This window comes from Neofelis nebulosa, chromosome 5, assembly GCF_028018385.1.
Source record: "Neofelis nebulosa isolate mNeoNeb1 chromosome 5, mNeoNeb1.pri, whole genome shotgun sequence".
NCBI lineage: Eukaryota > Metazoa > Chordata > Mammalia > Carnivora > Felidae > Neofelis > Neofelis nebulosa.
The window spans coordinates 4083900-4101801 of NC_080786.1; the positions used below are offsets into that span (position 1 = coordinate 4083900).

A 17902-nucleotide genomic window follows, 5' to 3' on the forward strand; every position below is an offset into this window, starting at 1 on the left:
CAACGTTTTTTTATTTTTATTTTTATTTTTGGGACAGAGAGAGACATAGCATGAACGGGGGAGGGCCAGAGAGAGAGGGAGACACAGAATTGGAAACAGGCTCCAGGCTCCGAGCCATCAGCCCAGAGCCCGACGCGGGGCTCGAACTCACGGACCGCGAGATCGTGACCTGGCTGAAGTCGGACGCTTAACCGACTGCGCCACCCAGGCGCCCCACATAGGCTGTAGATTAAATGAAAAGGTATTCAACTGATTCTGTTCTTTGTGGGTTTGAAAGGAAAAAGATGACGGCGTGTATTGTTGTGATGTCAAAAGTACCCAGATCGTTGCTCAAGGTGTGAGGGTTCCACGGGTCTTTCTCCAGATTCCCAGCCCTTAGCTCCAGCCTTGTCCCTCAAAGAGCAGTGGCTACAGGCAGGAGCTGTTTAGAAGTGATAAACCGGGGGCACCTGGCTCAGTCAGTTAAGTGTCCGACTTCGGCTCAGGTCATGATCTCACGGTTTGGGGGCTCGAGCCCCGCGTCGGGCTCTGTGCTGATGGCTCAGAGCCTGGAGCCTGCTTCGGATTCTGTGTCTCCCTCTCTGTGCCCCTCCCCTGCTCACGCTCTGTGTCTCTCTCTCTCTCTCTCTCTCAAAAGTAAACATTAAAAAAAGGTGACAAACCTATGTGGACACTGCTCAGTATGTGCAGAATGCTCCATATGATTACAGATGTCACCCATGTACCTTTCTCTGAATCCAAATTGACAAAGTAGAAGGGAATCACATTTTTTTTTTAAGTTACAGGGTCTCTCCACAAACTGTTAATTTTCCCTGATGCTTCTTGGTTGATTCCTCTATAGAGGAAAGTCAGTTTAGAACACAATATTCAATTGAGTGGCTCCATGTAAAAATGTCCTTGAATTTTTAAGAAATTTGAGGCCAGTCTGGCTTGTAATTGTTATTGACTTGATTTTTTAATGCAATTGAGTTGTATTGATTTTGATATTTATTCCAAGCACAAAAATGTTTTGTGATCATTTAAATGTTTATATAACTGGGGCACCTGGGTGGCTCAGTGGGTTAAACCTCCAACTTCGACTCAGGTCATGATCTCACGTCGGGCTCTGTGCTGACAGCTCAGAGCCTGGAGCCTGTTTCAGATTCTGTGTCTCCCTCTCCCTCTGTCCCTCCCTGGCTCGTGTGCTCTTTCTCAAAACAAACTTAAAAAAAAAGAAAATTAGTGGGGTGCCTGAGTGGCTCAGTCGGTTTGGCATCCAACTTGGGCTCAGGTCGTGATCTCATGGTTCATGAGTTCGAGCCCCGCATCGGGCTCTGTGCTGACAGCTCGGAGCCTGGAGCCTGGTTCAGATTCTGTGTCTCCCTCTCTCTCTGCCCCTTCCCTGCTTACGCTCCGTCTCTGTCTCAAAAATAAACATTAAAACATTTTTTAAATGTTTATATAACCAATCTTGAGATTCTTTGGGCATTTTAAAAATAGATTTTAACAATGCTCTACAGTATTTGGTTTGTCTGTAGTGTGTTTTCCTTCAGTTTTATTTTTGACATTTATCTGACACATTTTGTATAGACTTAGTTCCTTTGACTGCACATTGGTGTAGATACAGTCATTCCATACTCTTTGATTTTTATTAGCAATCCTTTGCATTGTCTTTACTTTCCTGTTTTCTGACGGAATGGGTGATGACAGGGCAACCACAAACCTGCTGCCCGTGGCCAGTTCGGACTTACTCATTGTCTCCTGGTTTCTTCTCAATCTCTCTGGTTACTTTTTTGAATTCTAAGAGTACAAGAGGGTCACATGAGAACATTTAGAAAGACTGGAGGAAGCATGCATTCCATGAATCACCCCTGGCATCACTTTCCGGTGCCTTCTATTTTTTATTGTTGTCTGCTATGTGGTGTCTGTGATCCTCGCTCATTTCGAAGTGTAGTAGGTCCAGGTGATTCTGGGGACCTGTCTGTCCGAATTTGACCTCTGGCCCCACTCTTTCCTTCTTAGAGTAAAATCTTGGCTGTGGTAGTTAACGTCTCTGTGGCTCCATTTCCTCTACTCCACAGTGAGACATTTCAGACTTAACCCATAGGGGCGCCTGGGTGGCTCAGTCCTTCAGCGTCCACCATCGGCTCAGGTCACGATCTCGCGGTCCGTGAGTTCGAGCCCCGCGTCGGGCTCTGCGCTGCCGGCTCGGAGCCTGGAGCCTGCTTCGGATTCTGTGTCTCCCACTCTCTCTGCTCTTCCCTGTTTCTGTGCACAAGCTCGCTCTCTCCCTCTCTGTCTCTCTCTCAAAAATAAATAAATGACCTTAAAAAAATTTGATCCATATATACTGTGTTTTTTTAATCAAAATAATGTCAGGCACAGAGTGAGAATCTAGTAGGTGTATTGGAATTGGCTCTGTTTATATTAGCATGTAACTTTATTTTTATGTAAAACCCTAAATTGTATCACAGTGAAAGTAGTTTTTTTTTTTTTTTTTTTTTTTTTAATTTTTTTTATTTTTGGGACAGAGAGAGACAGAGCATGAACGGGGGAGGGGCAGAGAGAGAGGGAGACACAGAATCGGAAACAGGCTCCAGGCTCCGAGCCGTCGGCCCAGAGCCCGACGCGGGGCTCGAACTCACGGACCGCGAGATCGTGACCTGGCTGAAGTCGGACGCTTCACCGACTGCGCCACCCAGGCGCCCCAGTAGTTTTTTTTTTTAATGTGATTTATGGCAGCGATGAGGATAATGGGGAAATAATGGCTAATTTGGAAGTGAGACATCACAGTTTTGCGTTATGACAAGGTACGGTAACCTCATGACTTGTTACGCGTATGTATTAATTTATTAAATGAGCGCTTCGTCAAACCGTTGCTGAATGCCAGGTGTGCCAGTACGAGAAAAAGCGGGAGAGTCCCTGTTTTTAAAGAACTTACGTGAGAGACACGTAAGTAAGCGACAGATTCTTCCTGAAGAAGCAAGCCTTTTTCTGCAACGTTCGTTGAAAGCTGGGCTCCATCTGTAGTTTGCTTACTTTTAACTGCAGTTTGGAGAGACGCTGCATTAAAAGAAAAGAAAGGAAAGAAGCAACGTAAGCTTCTTTACAGCTAATAAAAGGGAAATACGATCTAATCGGAAATGGGAAATTATAGGACACAATATCTTAACTTGCAGTGAAACTTTGGTACTGATACAGCAGCATTCCGAAATTATGCACTCTGGAAGCTGGCAATGGAGCCGGTAGCTTGACACCACACAGGTCCTTGAATAGACACTGGCTTTAAAAAGGCAGATCTTTATATGCTGGGTTTCTAGCTGTTGTATACCAGGAATGGTGACTGGAACATCCCTGTATCATCTCTGACTTTGTTTTTATCCATTTGGGGGAGAGGAGTAGTCCCCAGTACAGAAGAATTCATTTTTGTGGGAGCATATTTCTAAAATAAGGAAATAAAAAATGGGAGCCACATACCTTTTTGGGGAAAGCTATATATATTATACATAAGAAATTATATATATGTGTGTGTGTGTGTGTGTGTGTGTGTGTGGAGAGAGGTTGTATTAAAAGGTTAGAGGCTACACTTTAAACAGACCGTGGTGAATACGAGTAACTTATTATTGTCATTCAGAAACCAAACTTTTAGTCCAGTGTTTATTTCAAGAAAAGGCTGCAGTTCTCTTTCAAACTCCACCAAGAGACCTGCCCAAACAATGTAGTCGTCATGCTTTAAGGAGAAAAGAAAAAAAACAGAATAAATTTCCTCCTGATTTTTTTATAGAACTTTGGAAAAAATAAAGTATGTGGAAATGCTACATCATAATCCCTTTTACAAGAAGGCTGCCTGCATTTTCCAACTGGTTTTTAATAACAAGGCCAGGGCACAAAATCAGCAACAAAGTCCAGGCCACTCAGCCAGGGTGTGCCCAGAGAAAGCCAGGTGATGAGGTCGGTGTTGCTTATAACCAGAGCACTTTTTTTTTTTTTTAGAGAGAGAGAGAGATAAAGAACACAGTGGGAGAGGGGCAGAGAGAGAAAGAGAGGGAATTTTAAGCACGCTCCGTGCTTAGCATAGAGCCCAACGTGGGGCTCTGTCTCACAACTCTGGGATCATGACCTGAGCCAAAATCAGGAATCGGATGCTTAACCGACAGAGCCACCCGGGTGCCCCCAGAGCATTTTTTTTAAGAACACAGATCTTCTAAAATTTGGCTTTCTGAACTCACGGACGAATGCTACCCAGCACACAGGGAGTATCTGGAGAAGCAGCACTTGTTCGAGGTTTGCAGAGCCACCCTAATTTTGGCACCTTGGGGAACCCAGTGTTTGGCCAGCTGAGGGAACAGCCAGTCTGTTCTGCTCCTGAGTTACTACCCCCTTGCTCGTGCTGGGGTCTCTGAGATTTAGGATACTTGTGGCCCGACCTGAAATTGGCATCTGTGGGCATGCACAAGCCTCACAGGAACAGTCAGGCCACAGAGTTTCCAACAAAGAGCCAGTATTTCCAGGATTGAAATGGAACCTGCCAGGTGATAAGAATTGTTTTGAACCACAGAAAATTACTTCAAAGACCTGGGATCGTGCAAATTGTATATGCACAGACACACATGCACTCTGTCTCTGTCTCTCTCCCTCCGTCCCTCTGCCTTCCCCTCTCCCCTCCTCCCCCTCTTCTCCCTCTTCTGGTTTCTCCCCCTCCTCCTCCTCTCCTTCCTCCTCCTCCTTCCTCCTCCCTCCTCCTCCTTCCTCTTCTTTCTAGATATATAGATAGATAGACCTTTATCCTTACTTAGTATTTAAACCTTGCGAGGCCAGTGATTCATGTTAATATGCTGAGAATTCACGGGTACGTCTATATTCAAATTACTTTTCTTGTCATCATGTAGATTATTTTTGAAAGGTAACAGGAACCCATTGCGTTCTTTCCTTGTATCTTTTTTTCCCCCCAGTGGAAATGTGTAATCGTTTGAAGTGTAGGGCACGTTTTCCTATATATATACCACACTTCAGCAAATCTGGGGAAATGCTATGCCTAGCACATTATTTATCTAATGAACAATGTTGCCTCCGCCTAAATACGAGTCATAATGGGCGATTGACTCTTTTTGTCTTTCTAGTTTTAAGTCTGTTCATTGAAACTAAAAAGTTTTGCAGGCTTCATCACGAATTGCCCCAAATAGTCCATGTTCCATTTTCACATATTAAGTTTGCATGCTTCTGACAGTTGGACCAGCCTGCCTGCCTTCCTCCCTTCTGCCCATCCCTCCTCCCCCCTCTTCCTTCCCGATTTACCGTTATGAGTAAACAAAGGTCATGATATTTTTCCCCCGCTCTATAGTTTTTCTCCATGTGGAGGCCTTGGAGTTTTTATTAAGGAGACCGTATCCAGCAAAACAGATTCTTGCTGTGTATTATGAATACCATGACTGACTCTCTTTTTATTTATGTTTAAAATCTTGAAGCTAGCACAAATAAGCAGACAGCTCAAAAGCAGAGTATTGCCTGTTATAGAAGATGGGTAGATATTATTTCTGTGACATGTCAAATCACAGATTTGATTCTTTCCCAGACAATCAATCTCAGCCTGGCATTTTCCAACCTGAAGCCTGGATGTACATTCTTGCTAACTTTTAACGGCATTCGCGTGTGTTTTCATTCTTCAGCACAGTACCAATTTCCAGCCTCATTCCAGGGATCAGGCTGTCCTACTTTGTTGTAGGGATGCTGCATCCCATTTGATTTTTAAGCGCAAGGTTGCCTATCAGAGACTTCAGAGTGGGTGGACAGCCTCATGTCTTTCTAGAAATGTCCGTTGGCCCCGGGTCCCCAGCAGTTCTCTTCTACCAAAGTGCCCAGGAAGCAAGTACGCTTTAAGGACTATGTAGTTTTAATGACACCATACATGTACCAAGCAGGTAGCCTCCTCCAGGCCCATGGCTTAGGCACCATACAATCCATGAATAAAGTGACCCCAAATCTTCACCCTCGCTGTCAAGAATCCTTGAATATTCCTGCACAGAACTTGACCCTTTTCCTTCAAGAGTCACAGGAACAGGGCGCCTAGGCGGTTCGGTCGGTTAAGCGTCCGACCTCGGCTCAGGTCTGGATCTCGCGGTTCGTGGGTTCGAACCCCGCATCCGGCTCTGTGCTGACCCCTCAGAGCCTGGAGCCTGCTTCAGATTCTGTGTCTCCGTCTCTCTCTCTGCCCCTGGAGCCTGGAGCCTGCTTCCGATTCTGTGTCTCCCTCTCTCTCTGCCCCTCCCCCATTCATGCTCTGTCTCTGTCTCAAAAATAAATAAACGTTAAAAAAAAAAAAAAAAAAACATTTAGCCCAGGACCACACGCCGACATCCATCCTCACTTACATCGAGACCATCCAGGTAGCTCTTAAATTCAACCATTTCTTCCAGTTCCTTCGCGTAGAGTGGTTTGAGAACCTGCTTTTTATCTTTCTTCATCAATGGCCAACCCTAGTAGGCTGCAGTACCTCACAGAGCCCATGCCAGCCCGCATTTCTTATAAGATCAACCTGTGCTGGATTAAAAATACAGATGATTTAAAACAGCAACCACACCCATTGTCCTTGACGTGGGTTTCTCAGGATCGAGGGGTCAGAGCCCATCAAACCAGAAGGCATTCACCTACAAATGCTTGCAGTCTTGAGTGCAACTAACTCCTTAACCTTTAACTGCCCCTTCAAGCGAAAACATTCTATTAAAAGAGTAGCGAAAACTTGGGCCGGGCATCTGGGTGGCTCAGTTGGTTAAGCGCCCGACTCCGGCCTAGGTCATGATCTCACCAGCCGTGAGTTCGAGCCTCATTTTGGGCTCTGCACTAACAGTATGGATGGAGCCTGCTTGGGATTCTCTCTGCCCCTCCCCAGATCACCCTCTGTCTCTCTCTCTTAAAAGTAAAGAAGTAATAGAAAATTTACAGGAGGTTGGGGCAGGGAGAAGGGGGAGGCGTCATCACGTTCGGCCAGGGCCAGCCTTTGGAGGAAGATTGCAGTCAAGGGCCCACGGCCGATGAGCCGACTTAAAACTGCAGCCCCCTCTTTTAAATGACCAACCGTGTGCTCCCTTTACGTTACTTTCCAAGAACAGCATCTGGGGTCCAATCAGCATTGCCGCAGATGACCCCAGAGCTGGGGTGCTGTCCCCCCACACATGCACACCAGTTCGTATGTCTTCTGGCTGAGCCCCGGGCGCGGCAAAACCACACACACCGATAAGGGTTTCCTCCCGGGAAAATACCCATTTCTCCTTCAAGCCAAGTGGTGGGCGTGGTGTTTCTGCCGAGAGAGATACACTGGCCCAGGGAATTATACCCCCAGTGGCCCCCGTTGGTCATCTGCAACATTTCTTCGGGATGCTTCTATTTAGAGCAGGATCCGAATGGAGCCAAGCTCTCGGCGGCTTAGAAGTAAATGCTCTGAGACATTATTTTGCCTATTGGCTCTCACTGAGTATACATTTGTTCTCCCTGAGCCTCTGGGAGTCCTCTCTCTCTAGACAGATAGCTCTTTTCACCCGCTGGCTGCTTTCCTGTCTTCTGGGAAAGGAGGCACCTTCTTCAGCCCTTCCACATCTTTTCTTCAGCCCTTGGGATCCCCCAACGCACACGCATCCTGGGGTGGTTTCGCTATTACCCTCCTACCTCTACCTTGAAAACAGGCTTCCTAGAGATCGAATCTCCCCTCAGAGGAAAAACTCCCAACGCAACGTCGCTCCCCACTGGAACCAAAGACACGCGGACGTCAAAGGCCTTCATGTATCGTGCCTTATCGTGCCTTTCAGGTGCCCCTTCCAACGGGAAGTCCGAGGATGGCAGGAATTATTCATCGAACGCTTACGTTCCTCCCGAGCAGAGATGTTGATCTCAGCACGGTGACCTCTTAGGGCTCCCGACCGGGTCTGCAGGGCTGTTGCCACGTCACTTTGGGTAACGCCGCGTTGGGCGGGGCACAGAAAGAAAACACCCAGCAGGGAAAATAAGAGGCTCTGGCATTCAAGAAGGCACAAAGTTGGCACATGCAATGGGGATAGGTCATCTTCTTCTTGGCGGCCGAAGCGTGCATCACGTCATCCTCAGAGTCTCGGTGACACTTCGGTGAGCGCTCCGCGGAGTGAGAGCCCTCGGGACACTGCGTGGAATCAGAGAGGCGAGTGGCTTCAGGACAAAGGAGAGGTCCTACCTCTCTATGTCCTTTAGCCTGGAAATGGGAGCAAGGCTGGCTGAATGACGGGAAATCGTGTGTTTGATGGATGCCATCACTTTTCTCAGGAAAACTCGGAAACTACCCACAGCCTGACCGGTCTGGCACGTTCTGTTCATTGTGTCTACTCATTCCCTTAAGATTGCTGTCAACGTTGCCTCTGGGAACAGAAGTCTTTGAGAAAACCCTCAGTGTGAGGCTCTCGGGGCCGGGTATCCTTTGTGTCACGTGCTTTAGCTCTCTGGGGAGCTGTGCCCTTAAATCTCTTTCACCGTTGAATTCTCTCCTTACACGGGTAGCTCCTTGAGGACCAGCATCATCTCTTTCCTTTCCCTAACAGCCTATCCAGAAGGTCAATAAATAAGGGCCCACTCCGTCTCTGTCCGAGTGCAGCCAGACCAGAACCTTCTTGAAATGCATACATTCAGAAATGTGTCACGTTTTGCTTCTTTACCTTTTAGTGGCCTTGGGGGGGGTATGGGGGGGGGTGTCTCCTTTAACCCCTTCCCGCACCGATTCGTAGGGCTCTGAGTGATTAGATGCCTTGGTTTTTAGGCGAAGAAAGCAGAACCCCAGAAAAGTCATCCGGCCCTCGCCGATTACACTGCCCTGAGTCGCTGAGTCACTGAGTCACTGAGTCGGCAAGCCCCACTGTGTGCCAGGCCTTGTCCTCAGCACTGGAGATAATACAGAGGTATAGACTCGCACAGGCAGAAATCTCCACCACTGTGCGACTTCAGTAAGGGGAAGTGATCTTTACTGCCTGATTCAGATATCGAGGCTTGTTCCAGAATGACTCCTTTGCATCCCTGAGACCTGGGGGTTGCAGCGATGGAGTCAGCAGCCAGCGGACTTAGCACTTGAGAGAGAGGACAAGTAGGCAGCTTGCTGTCTTTTCCGCCACAGGCTGGCCATGAATGGTGCAGGGTTGACGTGAGGATACAATGTCAGCATCTATGGAAAACAGTCCAGAATTACCCATGTCAGAGTCAATACTCAGGCAAAGCCTTTGTTGGCGTGGCTGGTGAATCCTGTAGAGAGAGTTTGCTGTCAGAGTGCCAAGGCACAGTTGTAGCCCAGAGCTAGCCTACGTGACCAGAAATGAATCCCCTTTGTGCCCGTGTATCCTGAAATTCCCCGCTCTGTACTTGGGATGGCAGCATACATCCGTCTCTGCGTCTTCTCCCTTCTTCCCTTTTGCGGGGGGGACATTCCCCCTGCAGTCAGAGACCCTTGAGACCCTTAAGACATTTTGGCAGTTTTGTTGTGGGAAACACCCTTTAATTCCTCTTCTCCCTTGGACAACCTTTCCGGTCTTCTGCTGTCAGCTGGGGAGCGTGGGGAGACAGAGCTGAGGTCCTGGGTGGGAAGTTTAAACCCCTATGTTGATTCTTTCGATTAGGTTTGGTAACGATCGCAGGCAATGGTAATTCTGCAAAGGCAACGTCCGGGCGTGAAATATTCATAATCTACGGCCCCCAAAACGTCGCGTTGGCATAGTGGAAAACAAAGATATCAGCGGGATGAAAAGTTAATTTTTCCTCCTTTCCATGGCGGGGGGTGGGGGGAGTGGAAACAATGATGAGTTTTACAGTCATTTCACACACCGGATGGAATAACAACGTCTCAACTTATCTTTGCTTTTATTCATTTTATCTACGTGCCTCTCCCTTTCTTCTCCTCCGCAAAAAAGGTTTTAATAACTCAAACATTTAGCTCCTACCCCGCCACCTGTCACTGCGTCATATTTGTTAAGTTGCATTGTGTTTGAAGTGACAGACACATCTTTCACTTCGTGTAGAAAGGAAGGTGATGAGTTCATGTCAGATATGCAGAATAAAATTCATATTTCTCCCCGCCCTGTTTTTGACATGCCTTTTCTCTTTATGATGATTTTTTATCATTTTGAATCGTTTAAGCCAGAGTTGAAAGGATGTATTTTGTGATAAATTCTCGCTCCATTACAAGGTGTCTGCAATACAAATACCTGAAAATAGAGAGTATGGATTATTTTCTTGGCATCCAGAGCTCCAGGAGAGGGGGCATTTTGGAATACTCCCTTGAACTGAACTGAATTTAGGGTATGGAAGTTGGAACACCTGTGAGATTAATAACACCCAGGCAAAAGTTACCATTTCAGTCGGTGACCCCCCCCCCCACGCCACCCGATCCCTGAAACTACATTGCCTTTGTAGGAGATCACGCTACAGTGATAGGGAGAGAAATATTTAGGATGAGTGTCTAACTCAGTGGGATTCCTGGAAGATCTAATTATGCAGGAACATTTTCTTGTGTTTTGTTTTGGCAATGTTATATGGTAACATTATCCACAAGATCCCAGCAGGGTTATTTAAGTTTGCGGAAAATTTGTTGTCGTTACACTTGGAATGACAAAGTAGCTCCCCAAGTCTGAGAGCCCGATTGATTGATTGATTGATTGATTTTTTTGCCTGAAGATCAGGGAAGGTGCTCATTTGCAAAGGTTACACGTGCTCTGGCACCAGTATAGATTCTAATTAATTGGGCCACATTAAAAATTTATAGCGCCTTCCTACAAACCCTGGGCACACTTTGTCTGGGAGTCCTGCAGGCATGTGATTTCCTGCGTGGCTTCTGGAAAGATGGGTACTGTGAAGTCTCTACGCAGAAGGAAGAAATCGGGCGGGTAGCCAGCAGCCAACTTTTGGTCATTCTGTTATTATGGTTTATGAGCTTTTAGGATTTTATTTTTTTTTTAAATTTTTTTTTTCAACATTTTTTATTTATTTTTGGGACAGAGAGAGACAGAGCATGAACGGGGGAGGGGCAGAGAGAGAGGGAGACACAGAATCGGAAACAGGCTCCAGGCTCCGAGCCATCAGCCCAGAGCCTGACGCGGGGCTCGAACTCACGGACCGCGAGATCGTGACCTGGCTGAAGTCGGACGCTTAACCGACTGCGCCACCCAGGCGCCCCTGAGCTTTTAGGATTTTAAAAGAGAAAGGCTGAGAATAATGTCTAGAAACGCACATGTGTCCGCGTGATGTTAGGGATAGAATCAGGGGAGACACCCATAGCGACGTCAGAGGCTCTTGTCTGTGCAGTTCTCGTGTGGTGTTTTCTGGCTCGCGTGAGAGGAAGGAATATGGCGGTCTAGTGACAATCCATGCGTTGGCCTCTCTTGCGGTGTCCAGGAAACGAATTGTATGGAGTAGTTGAGGCTGGTGGAGGTTTCTAGTACAGCTGTCCCTGGGGGAACACAGGGTATTAAAAAGAGCTCTGATCCACAATTAAAATGATGAAGTCCTGACCCCACTGTGCCACTCGATGGTTGTGTCTCTAGCCCAGGTCACTTGACACGATGTCGCCTGGCCTGGCTGGAGTCAAGGTTCTTGGCGGTGCTGGGGTTCTCTGGGTACTTAAGTTTGGACCTGGCTGGAGGCAGATGATATACTACCTCGTATATGGCTAAATCATGCTTGGACTCTTAGCATGAGATAGGAAATAAAGGTGGTCATTAGCCAGTGTGGATGATCAAGGTGGAGACTATTTAAAATTTCCAAGACTAGACCCAGTCTCCGTGACCACACAGTTACGGCCATAGCGTCCTCCATACTCTCTCGGAGTCTTGGGTCATCTTCAGTGATGGCAGCAGGGGCCATTAGTCCTGCTCTCCGTGGCATTGATTTCGGTCAGAAGATTCTCCTTATCGGCAATAGAAAATATGCAAAGTTCCGAGTCTGTGACTTGACAGGCTAGTCCTGACCAGCTGCTTTCTCACATCCAGAGTGTTGACAGCCCCTTGTTTGCATTGCTGTGAGAATGTGCCCAGAATTGTCTTTTTCAGTTAGAAATGGTGTCTGTTACTTTGTGCGGAGAGAACACCTTGGCCACAGACATCTTGATTCTGATAGAGGTGCGGTGGAAGGTTCTCTGAACAACGCGTCCTAACCTCTTTATTCTTACAGTGTCCACAGTGGATAAAATAAATACAATGGCAAAGCTTATCTTGCCAGAGTCAAGACTGAGAAGATGATGGTGAGGGTGATGATGGTCGATTTATGGGGTATGTACGTGAGTCAAGGGCCAACCTAGGCCAGTTATATCCACAGAGCTTGCCCTCACGTGTATGTGTAACTGATACGTCGGAGGAAATTTGTAAAGTAGGATGACAGTTCCTTTTCTTGGTACTATCATTTTCTGCCTTTGATCTCTGAATATTGATTTGTTTACTTGTGATTTATATTGTATTCAGGGAGAAAAAGGTTTTTTAGGTTCTTTTTTACTGTGATAAAATATACATAACATAATATTCGTCACGTTAGCCTTTCCTAGATGTACAATTCAGTGGCATTAAATACATTCACAGTGTTGTGTAACCATCACCACATCTATACCCACCACTTTCTCCTTGTCCCCAACAAAACCTCTGTACCCATTAAATAACAACTCCGTTCCTCCTTGTCTCCAGCCCCTGGAAACATCTGTTCTCTATTTCTATAGGTTTGCCTATGCGAGGTACTTCATATAAGTGGAATTATCCAATATTTGATCTGTGTCTGGCTTCTAAAGTCTTCATAGTCCATCCACGTTGTAGCAGGTATCTGGATTCCGTTCCTCTCTAAGGCACACAATTGCTTTCTGTTTATCCATTCATCTGTGGATGGACACTTGGGTTGTTTTCACCTTTCGGCCGTTATGAATAATGCTGCCATGAACACAGGTGTGCAAGTATCTGTTCGAGTCCCTGCTTTCAATCCTTTTGGATGTGTGTGTATATATAATATATATATGTGATATACATAACATATATAATATATATATGTAATATAAGTGTGTGTGTATATATATATATATATATATATACACACACACACACACACACACATACTGGGAGTATATATCTGAAGTGCTAGGTCATATGGTAGTTCTGTGTTTAAAATGGTAGCTTCTTTTTTATTCTTTTTTCCTTGGTTCTAAAGTTTGGAGCAACACCAAGCAAGGCTAATTTCTCTTTCTCTGAATATTCTGTGAGCGTTTGAAAATAGCTATGATGTCCTTTCTAAGACTTCTCTTGTCTCAGCTAAATATTCCAAGTGATGTAACCTGTTTTTTTAGAAGCCAAATGTAAGATCTTCTACCAGTCCCTCCTACATTTCATGTTAATTACTTTTATCAAGTAGTTCACTCTAGGGGAAGATCCAAATACTTACTCTGGGGTCAAGTGCATCAGACTGCTTCCCCAAGTTTATGTTTCCTGACCTTGCGATACACGGAGGAAACATTTTAGAGTTACAAAAGCAGAAGCCATCTTTATTTGCCAGTTCATGAATAATCACAAAGTGGATGGTGACGATAAAAGTCCTCCACCCGTCTTTGAAATTTCTCATGTGGATCCATTAGAAGTATTTAACCTTTATTTTGCATTTTTAGAAAAAAAGTGGCTTTTTTTGAGACTGTCTTCGTTGACTTGAATATCATGTCATAGTGTAGAATATCCTTACACATAGTAGACGTTCCATAAAGACTTGTTAGAAGAATGGAGAATTGAAACATTGGTTTTTCTCCATTGGATGTTTTTACTGACATCACATCTCTCTTGTTTTAAAGGCACTTGTGATTATCATGGAGCTCTTCTTATGTCCAAAGCTGTGACACCAATTATTTCCATTACTGGGGTTCTGCTCGATGTTGATCTAGGTTGTGTTTGTGTCTGGGTAAAGAAGAAAAAGTGATATCCTACATAAGAGCTCTACATGTTCGTAAGCTGCCTAACTCTTAAAACCCAAAGGAGAGCGTTCATGTAGAATTTTTCTACATCTAAAACCCAAGTACGAAAATTCCTTTTCTTAAACATCCCCCCCGGTTCTTCCTCTGCCAGACAGTTGTCTGGCTATTTTGGCATTTGCACGGGTGGCTCAAGAATATTACGGAATGCCTATGCATTAGGTCGATCAAAGAGCTTAGTTAAAGGGTAGAGCTCCTGGTTGACTGTTTCGTGTATTGACCAAGAAAATTTTCTTTGGGAAATTAAACTGATGTGAAAATTTGTTATCGATGTTTTTTGTCACCTGGGGAAAAAGTTCAAACTTGCTGAAGATGTTAGTCTGTACACTCTGTTCATGCCATGGTTGATCTCATTTCTGGAAGGATCACATTCCAATTACATTTTTTTTTACTCTTTAAACTTAATTTTACATGCTCAAAATATTTTTAAGCATTGACAGAATAACCGTTTTGAGAATAGGATAGGTCGTTCGTTCATAAGGTGTCACAGCTTTTGAACACCTTACACAGCCAATTGACACATCACTAATGTCACCCCAATTTGCAAGTGGCATCTGTTTGCAGAGGTTGGACCAGCTTAAAATAAAAAAGAAGGGATGATGCATTAGGGCAGAAATATTTCAATTGTTCCAGTAAATCAGTGTTGATTGTGTTATTTCATCATCTAGTGCCTCTATTGACTTGAAATAAGATGAGCCATCCTGTGTTAATTATTAGTAAAAGGATGATGAGGAAAGTAACTAATAAAGGGACCTTCCTGACTTGCTAGTAGAATTCCACGTTAATTTCCTATTTTAGATATCCCCTGAGAACTAAATCACTCCTGGAAGTTGAATCTAATCCGGATCTCTCACCACATGACAGCCCAGTGGTTATGTCTTGCTCCCCTCTCCCTGTCTTTCTCATCCCCACGATCCCACAGTTGCTATTATTTTCAACTTGGAAGTAAGCTTGAGAAGAAAACCTAAATATAATGTGAAACGGTAATGATTTTACTCATTTTCCGCATCGTAAACATCTGACAGCCTTGTTGATCAATTTCCTATAGCTTGTCTTACAAGCGATTGACTGCCTTTGCGATGTACTATCCCCTAAATTATGTTTAAAATGTTATTTCCACTGAAAGAACTATAGTAACGTTTATTTTGTGCATTTGTACAGAGTCTCCTTTTTCTCCCCACCCCCCCAAGCCCACTATCACAATTGAAACTTGGCCAGAATATCCATTACTCGAATGTTGGATAAAAGATAACTTGGTAAAAATAGTTTTGCTCTCTTGTGAGAATGGGGGAAATTTGAACAGATTATGATTAAATAGCCATGGAAGAGTCGGGTAGCTTGGCGAACAGAAAGCCGGAGTAGGGTTGATTTCCTGGCACTGCTTTCTTAGCAAAGAGAACAATTTTAATCAGTTACAAAAATATTTGTGATCCGTATGTTCCTCTGCTCATCCCCATCTGCCCATATTCTCTTTTATCTCGGTAGATGATAACTTTATGATTCAGGCGTGCAAGGATAATACCTCACTGACTTTGGAGCTCGGTGCTATTTCAAAACGTGTCCTGGTAATTACGCCACACACACACACACACACACACACACACACACACACACATCCAGGCTGTTCCCGCTTTGGGTTGGTTACGTGAATACCAGTTTGTTTTTCCTCTGTCTTCGTGGAAAGAAATATATCTTGTATCCACCTGCTGGGGCTGGAATAATGCATCTGAGGCTTAGATTTGAAAACTGCGTTGCCATTCACCTGCTGGATTAAATGCCACTTTGCAAATAGGAGGATCAGAGAAGGAAGACCAAAAGATCGTGGTGATCGTTGATAACTTCATTTTCTCTGGGAAAAGGAAAACAGAAGCCACAGAACATGTGGTAACGCCATCCATCACTGGTGCCTATTCTGAGACATATTAGGTAATGGGCTGGTTACTTAAATAGATCCTAATTGTAAGACATGTTGACTTCTATTTAATATCGGGTGTTAGCCAAGTGGCCGTGGTGAAACCGGTCGAAATTGAAAACTTGAAATGACTGTTGATGAGCGATCCATTTTTGCCCTAAATGCACGTTTGCTTCTCTCTCATAGCTGCATGGTGTTTAGCAACAAAAGAAGCATCGGAAAGCCAACTTGGCCATTGTAATAAGACAGGAATGAGGCTAGAAATCACTGACTCCGTTAGTGATCCCGCTTTCAACAGTTGTTCCCGCCTTGCACAACAAATGGTGTTGTAATCCAATATGTTGTCCTTAGAGCCACGGTAAAATCTGGTGAGGAGCCAGCTGTGCTCATTTAAACTTGGGGGGGGGGCGGCCCGGGGAAGGCAGAGAGCGTTTCTCAACTCGGGACGCAACAACTGAGCTGCAGTCGGGTGTTTGCAAAGATGGGCGTATGATGGGGAGAGGTGTCCGTGCAGTTGGGAGTTCGCAGGCGTGCCCCAGGGTTGCCGCGGAAGGGAGAGCTACCCATGCTTGGTTTTGGCAAACATCAGCAGGGATCCGTCTCTGGGTTTGCGTTCGAGCTGCCTTTGCTGCCCCCCCCGTAGCGGTTGTGAGAAAGAGAAAAAGCACATGAGAGCGAGGGGTTGTTTCCAACGGGCTCCAAGTTTGCAAATCTGACAGCGTTTCTTTTGCTGTCAAACCGAGAGCCCGGCTGGTGGTGGCAATCCTGAGAGCCCAGCTGGTGGTGGCAATCCTGGCGGGGAGGGAGGGGAACGGGGAGAGACTGTGCTCAACTGCCCAAGGAGAATATTAGGAATTCTTCATGCCAGACTGGAAGTGGGGAGGGCACGAGTGCTCTCAGCCCTGCTACGGTGAAAGTTTTCTTTTGTCTTTTCTCTTTCTTTCTTTCTTTCTTTTTTTTTTTTTTTTAACTGTTACAGCCAATGCTCGCTAAATCAAAATCTTCAAGTACGCTTCATTAAAAAGGAGGCACGGAAACGGCATTAGACTATATGATACTCATCTACGATTGAAGCAAAGAGCCTTTGGTTTTTTAAAAAAGGAGGCAAGACTTTTAGCTCACAGGGTGATCTGGATGCTCATTGAGGCAGACACACGAACTGGTTGTTGGTTTTGTTTTTTTTTTTTTTTTTTTAATATAAAGTGCGAGATTTCACTAAAAAAGGTTAAATTTGAAGTGAGTAATCTTCGGCGCATAATGCAATCGTTAATTTTAGCTCCCTGCGTGGGTGCCGCTCTGACTTGAACAGTCGGGCTGTAGCCTTCGTTAGAGAAGAAGCAGGCAGCCCGAGACAGGTGGGGCTGATCGAGCTGTGAACGTGATTTGCTGGAAGCTGGTCATTAGCGTTAGAAATCGGGTCCATTGTTTTGGTCGTTCGCCCCGCCGTGACCATTGCCATTATGATTATTGACTTCTCGTCTTTCTTTCAGGTTGACGATGGGTCACGCCGTGTAAGGGAATCGCAGGGAGATGGGCATTCTGAACTGTTAATGGGGACATGGGACTCCAGTTGTCTCTGATCACTGGTGTGGATTTTCCCGGGGTAGAGCGACAGAAGCCGCCAGTAAGTCGCCAAGACCTACGTCAGGAGCTCTGCGCGAAAGGTAAAGGCCTCGTTGTCTGGCTGTCAGCTCATCTGTATTTTGTTACTGTCTAAACGTGTGCCAAGAAGAGGTCCGTGAGTGTAACCACTACAGACAGCATCTATGACAGGGACTCAACTGGCTTAGAGTCTATAAAGTTAGTAGAGCTTGATCTGTTCCTTCCATTTTTTTTTTAATTTTTTTTTAACGTTTATTTTATTTTTGAGACAGAAAGAGACAGAGCATGAACGGGGGAGGGGCAGAGAGAGAGGGAGACACAGAATCGGAAGCAGGCTCCAGGCTCCGAGCCATCAGCCCAGAGCCCGACGCAGGGCTCGAACTCACGGACCGCGAGATCGTGACCTGAGTCGAAGTCGGACACTT

The 17902-nt window shown here is 45.4% G+C and overlaps 1 protein-coding gene across 49 annotated transcripts in view; it reads left to right on the top strand.

Moving 5' to 3' along the window:
• Nucleotides 1-17902, top strand: part of ARPP21 (cAMP regulated phosphoprotein 21) — a 156779-nt gene that overhangs the window by 24105 nt on the left and 114772 nt on the right. For 44 of the 49 annotated variants that reach the window (XR_009261589.1, XR_009261587.1, XR_009261590.1 and 41 more), the window contains exon 2: nt 17366-17539. The gene's annotated coding sequence lies outside the window, so the exon portion shown is untranslated. The other 5 variants (XM_058729309.1, XM_058729306.1, XM_058729311.1 and 2 more) reach the window with 5 other exon arrangements.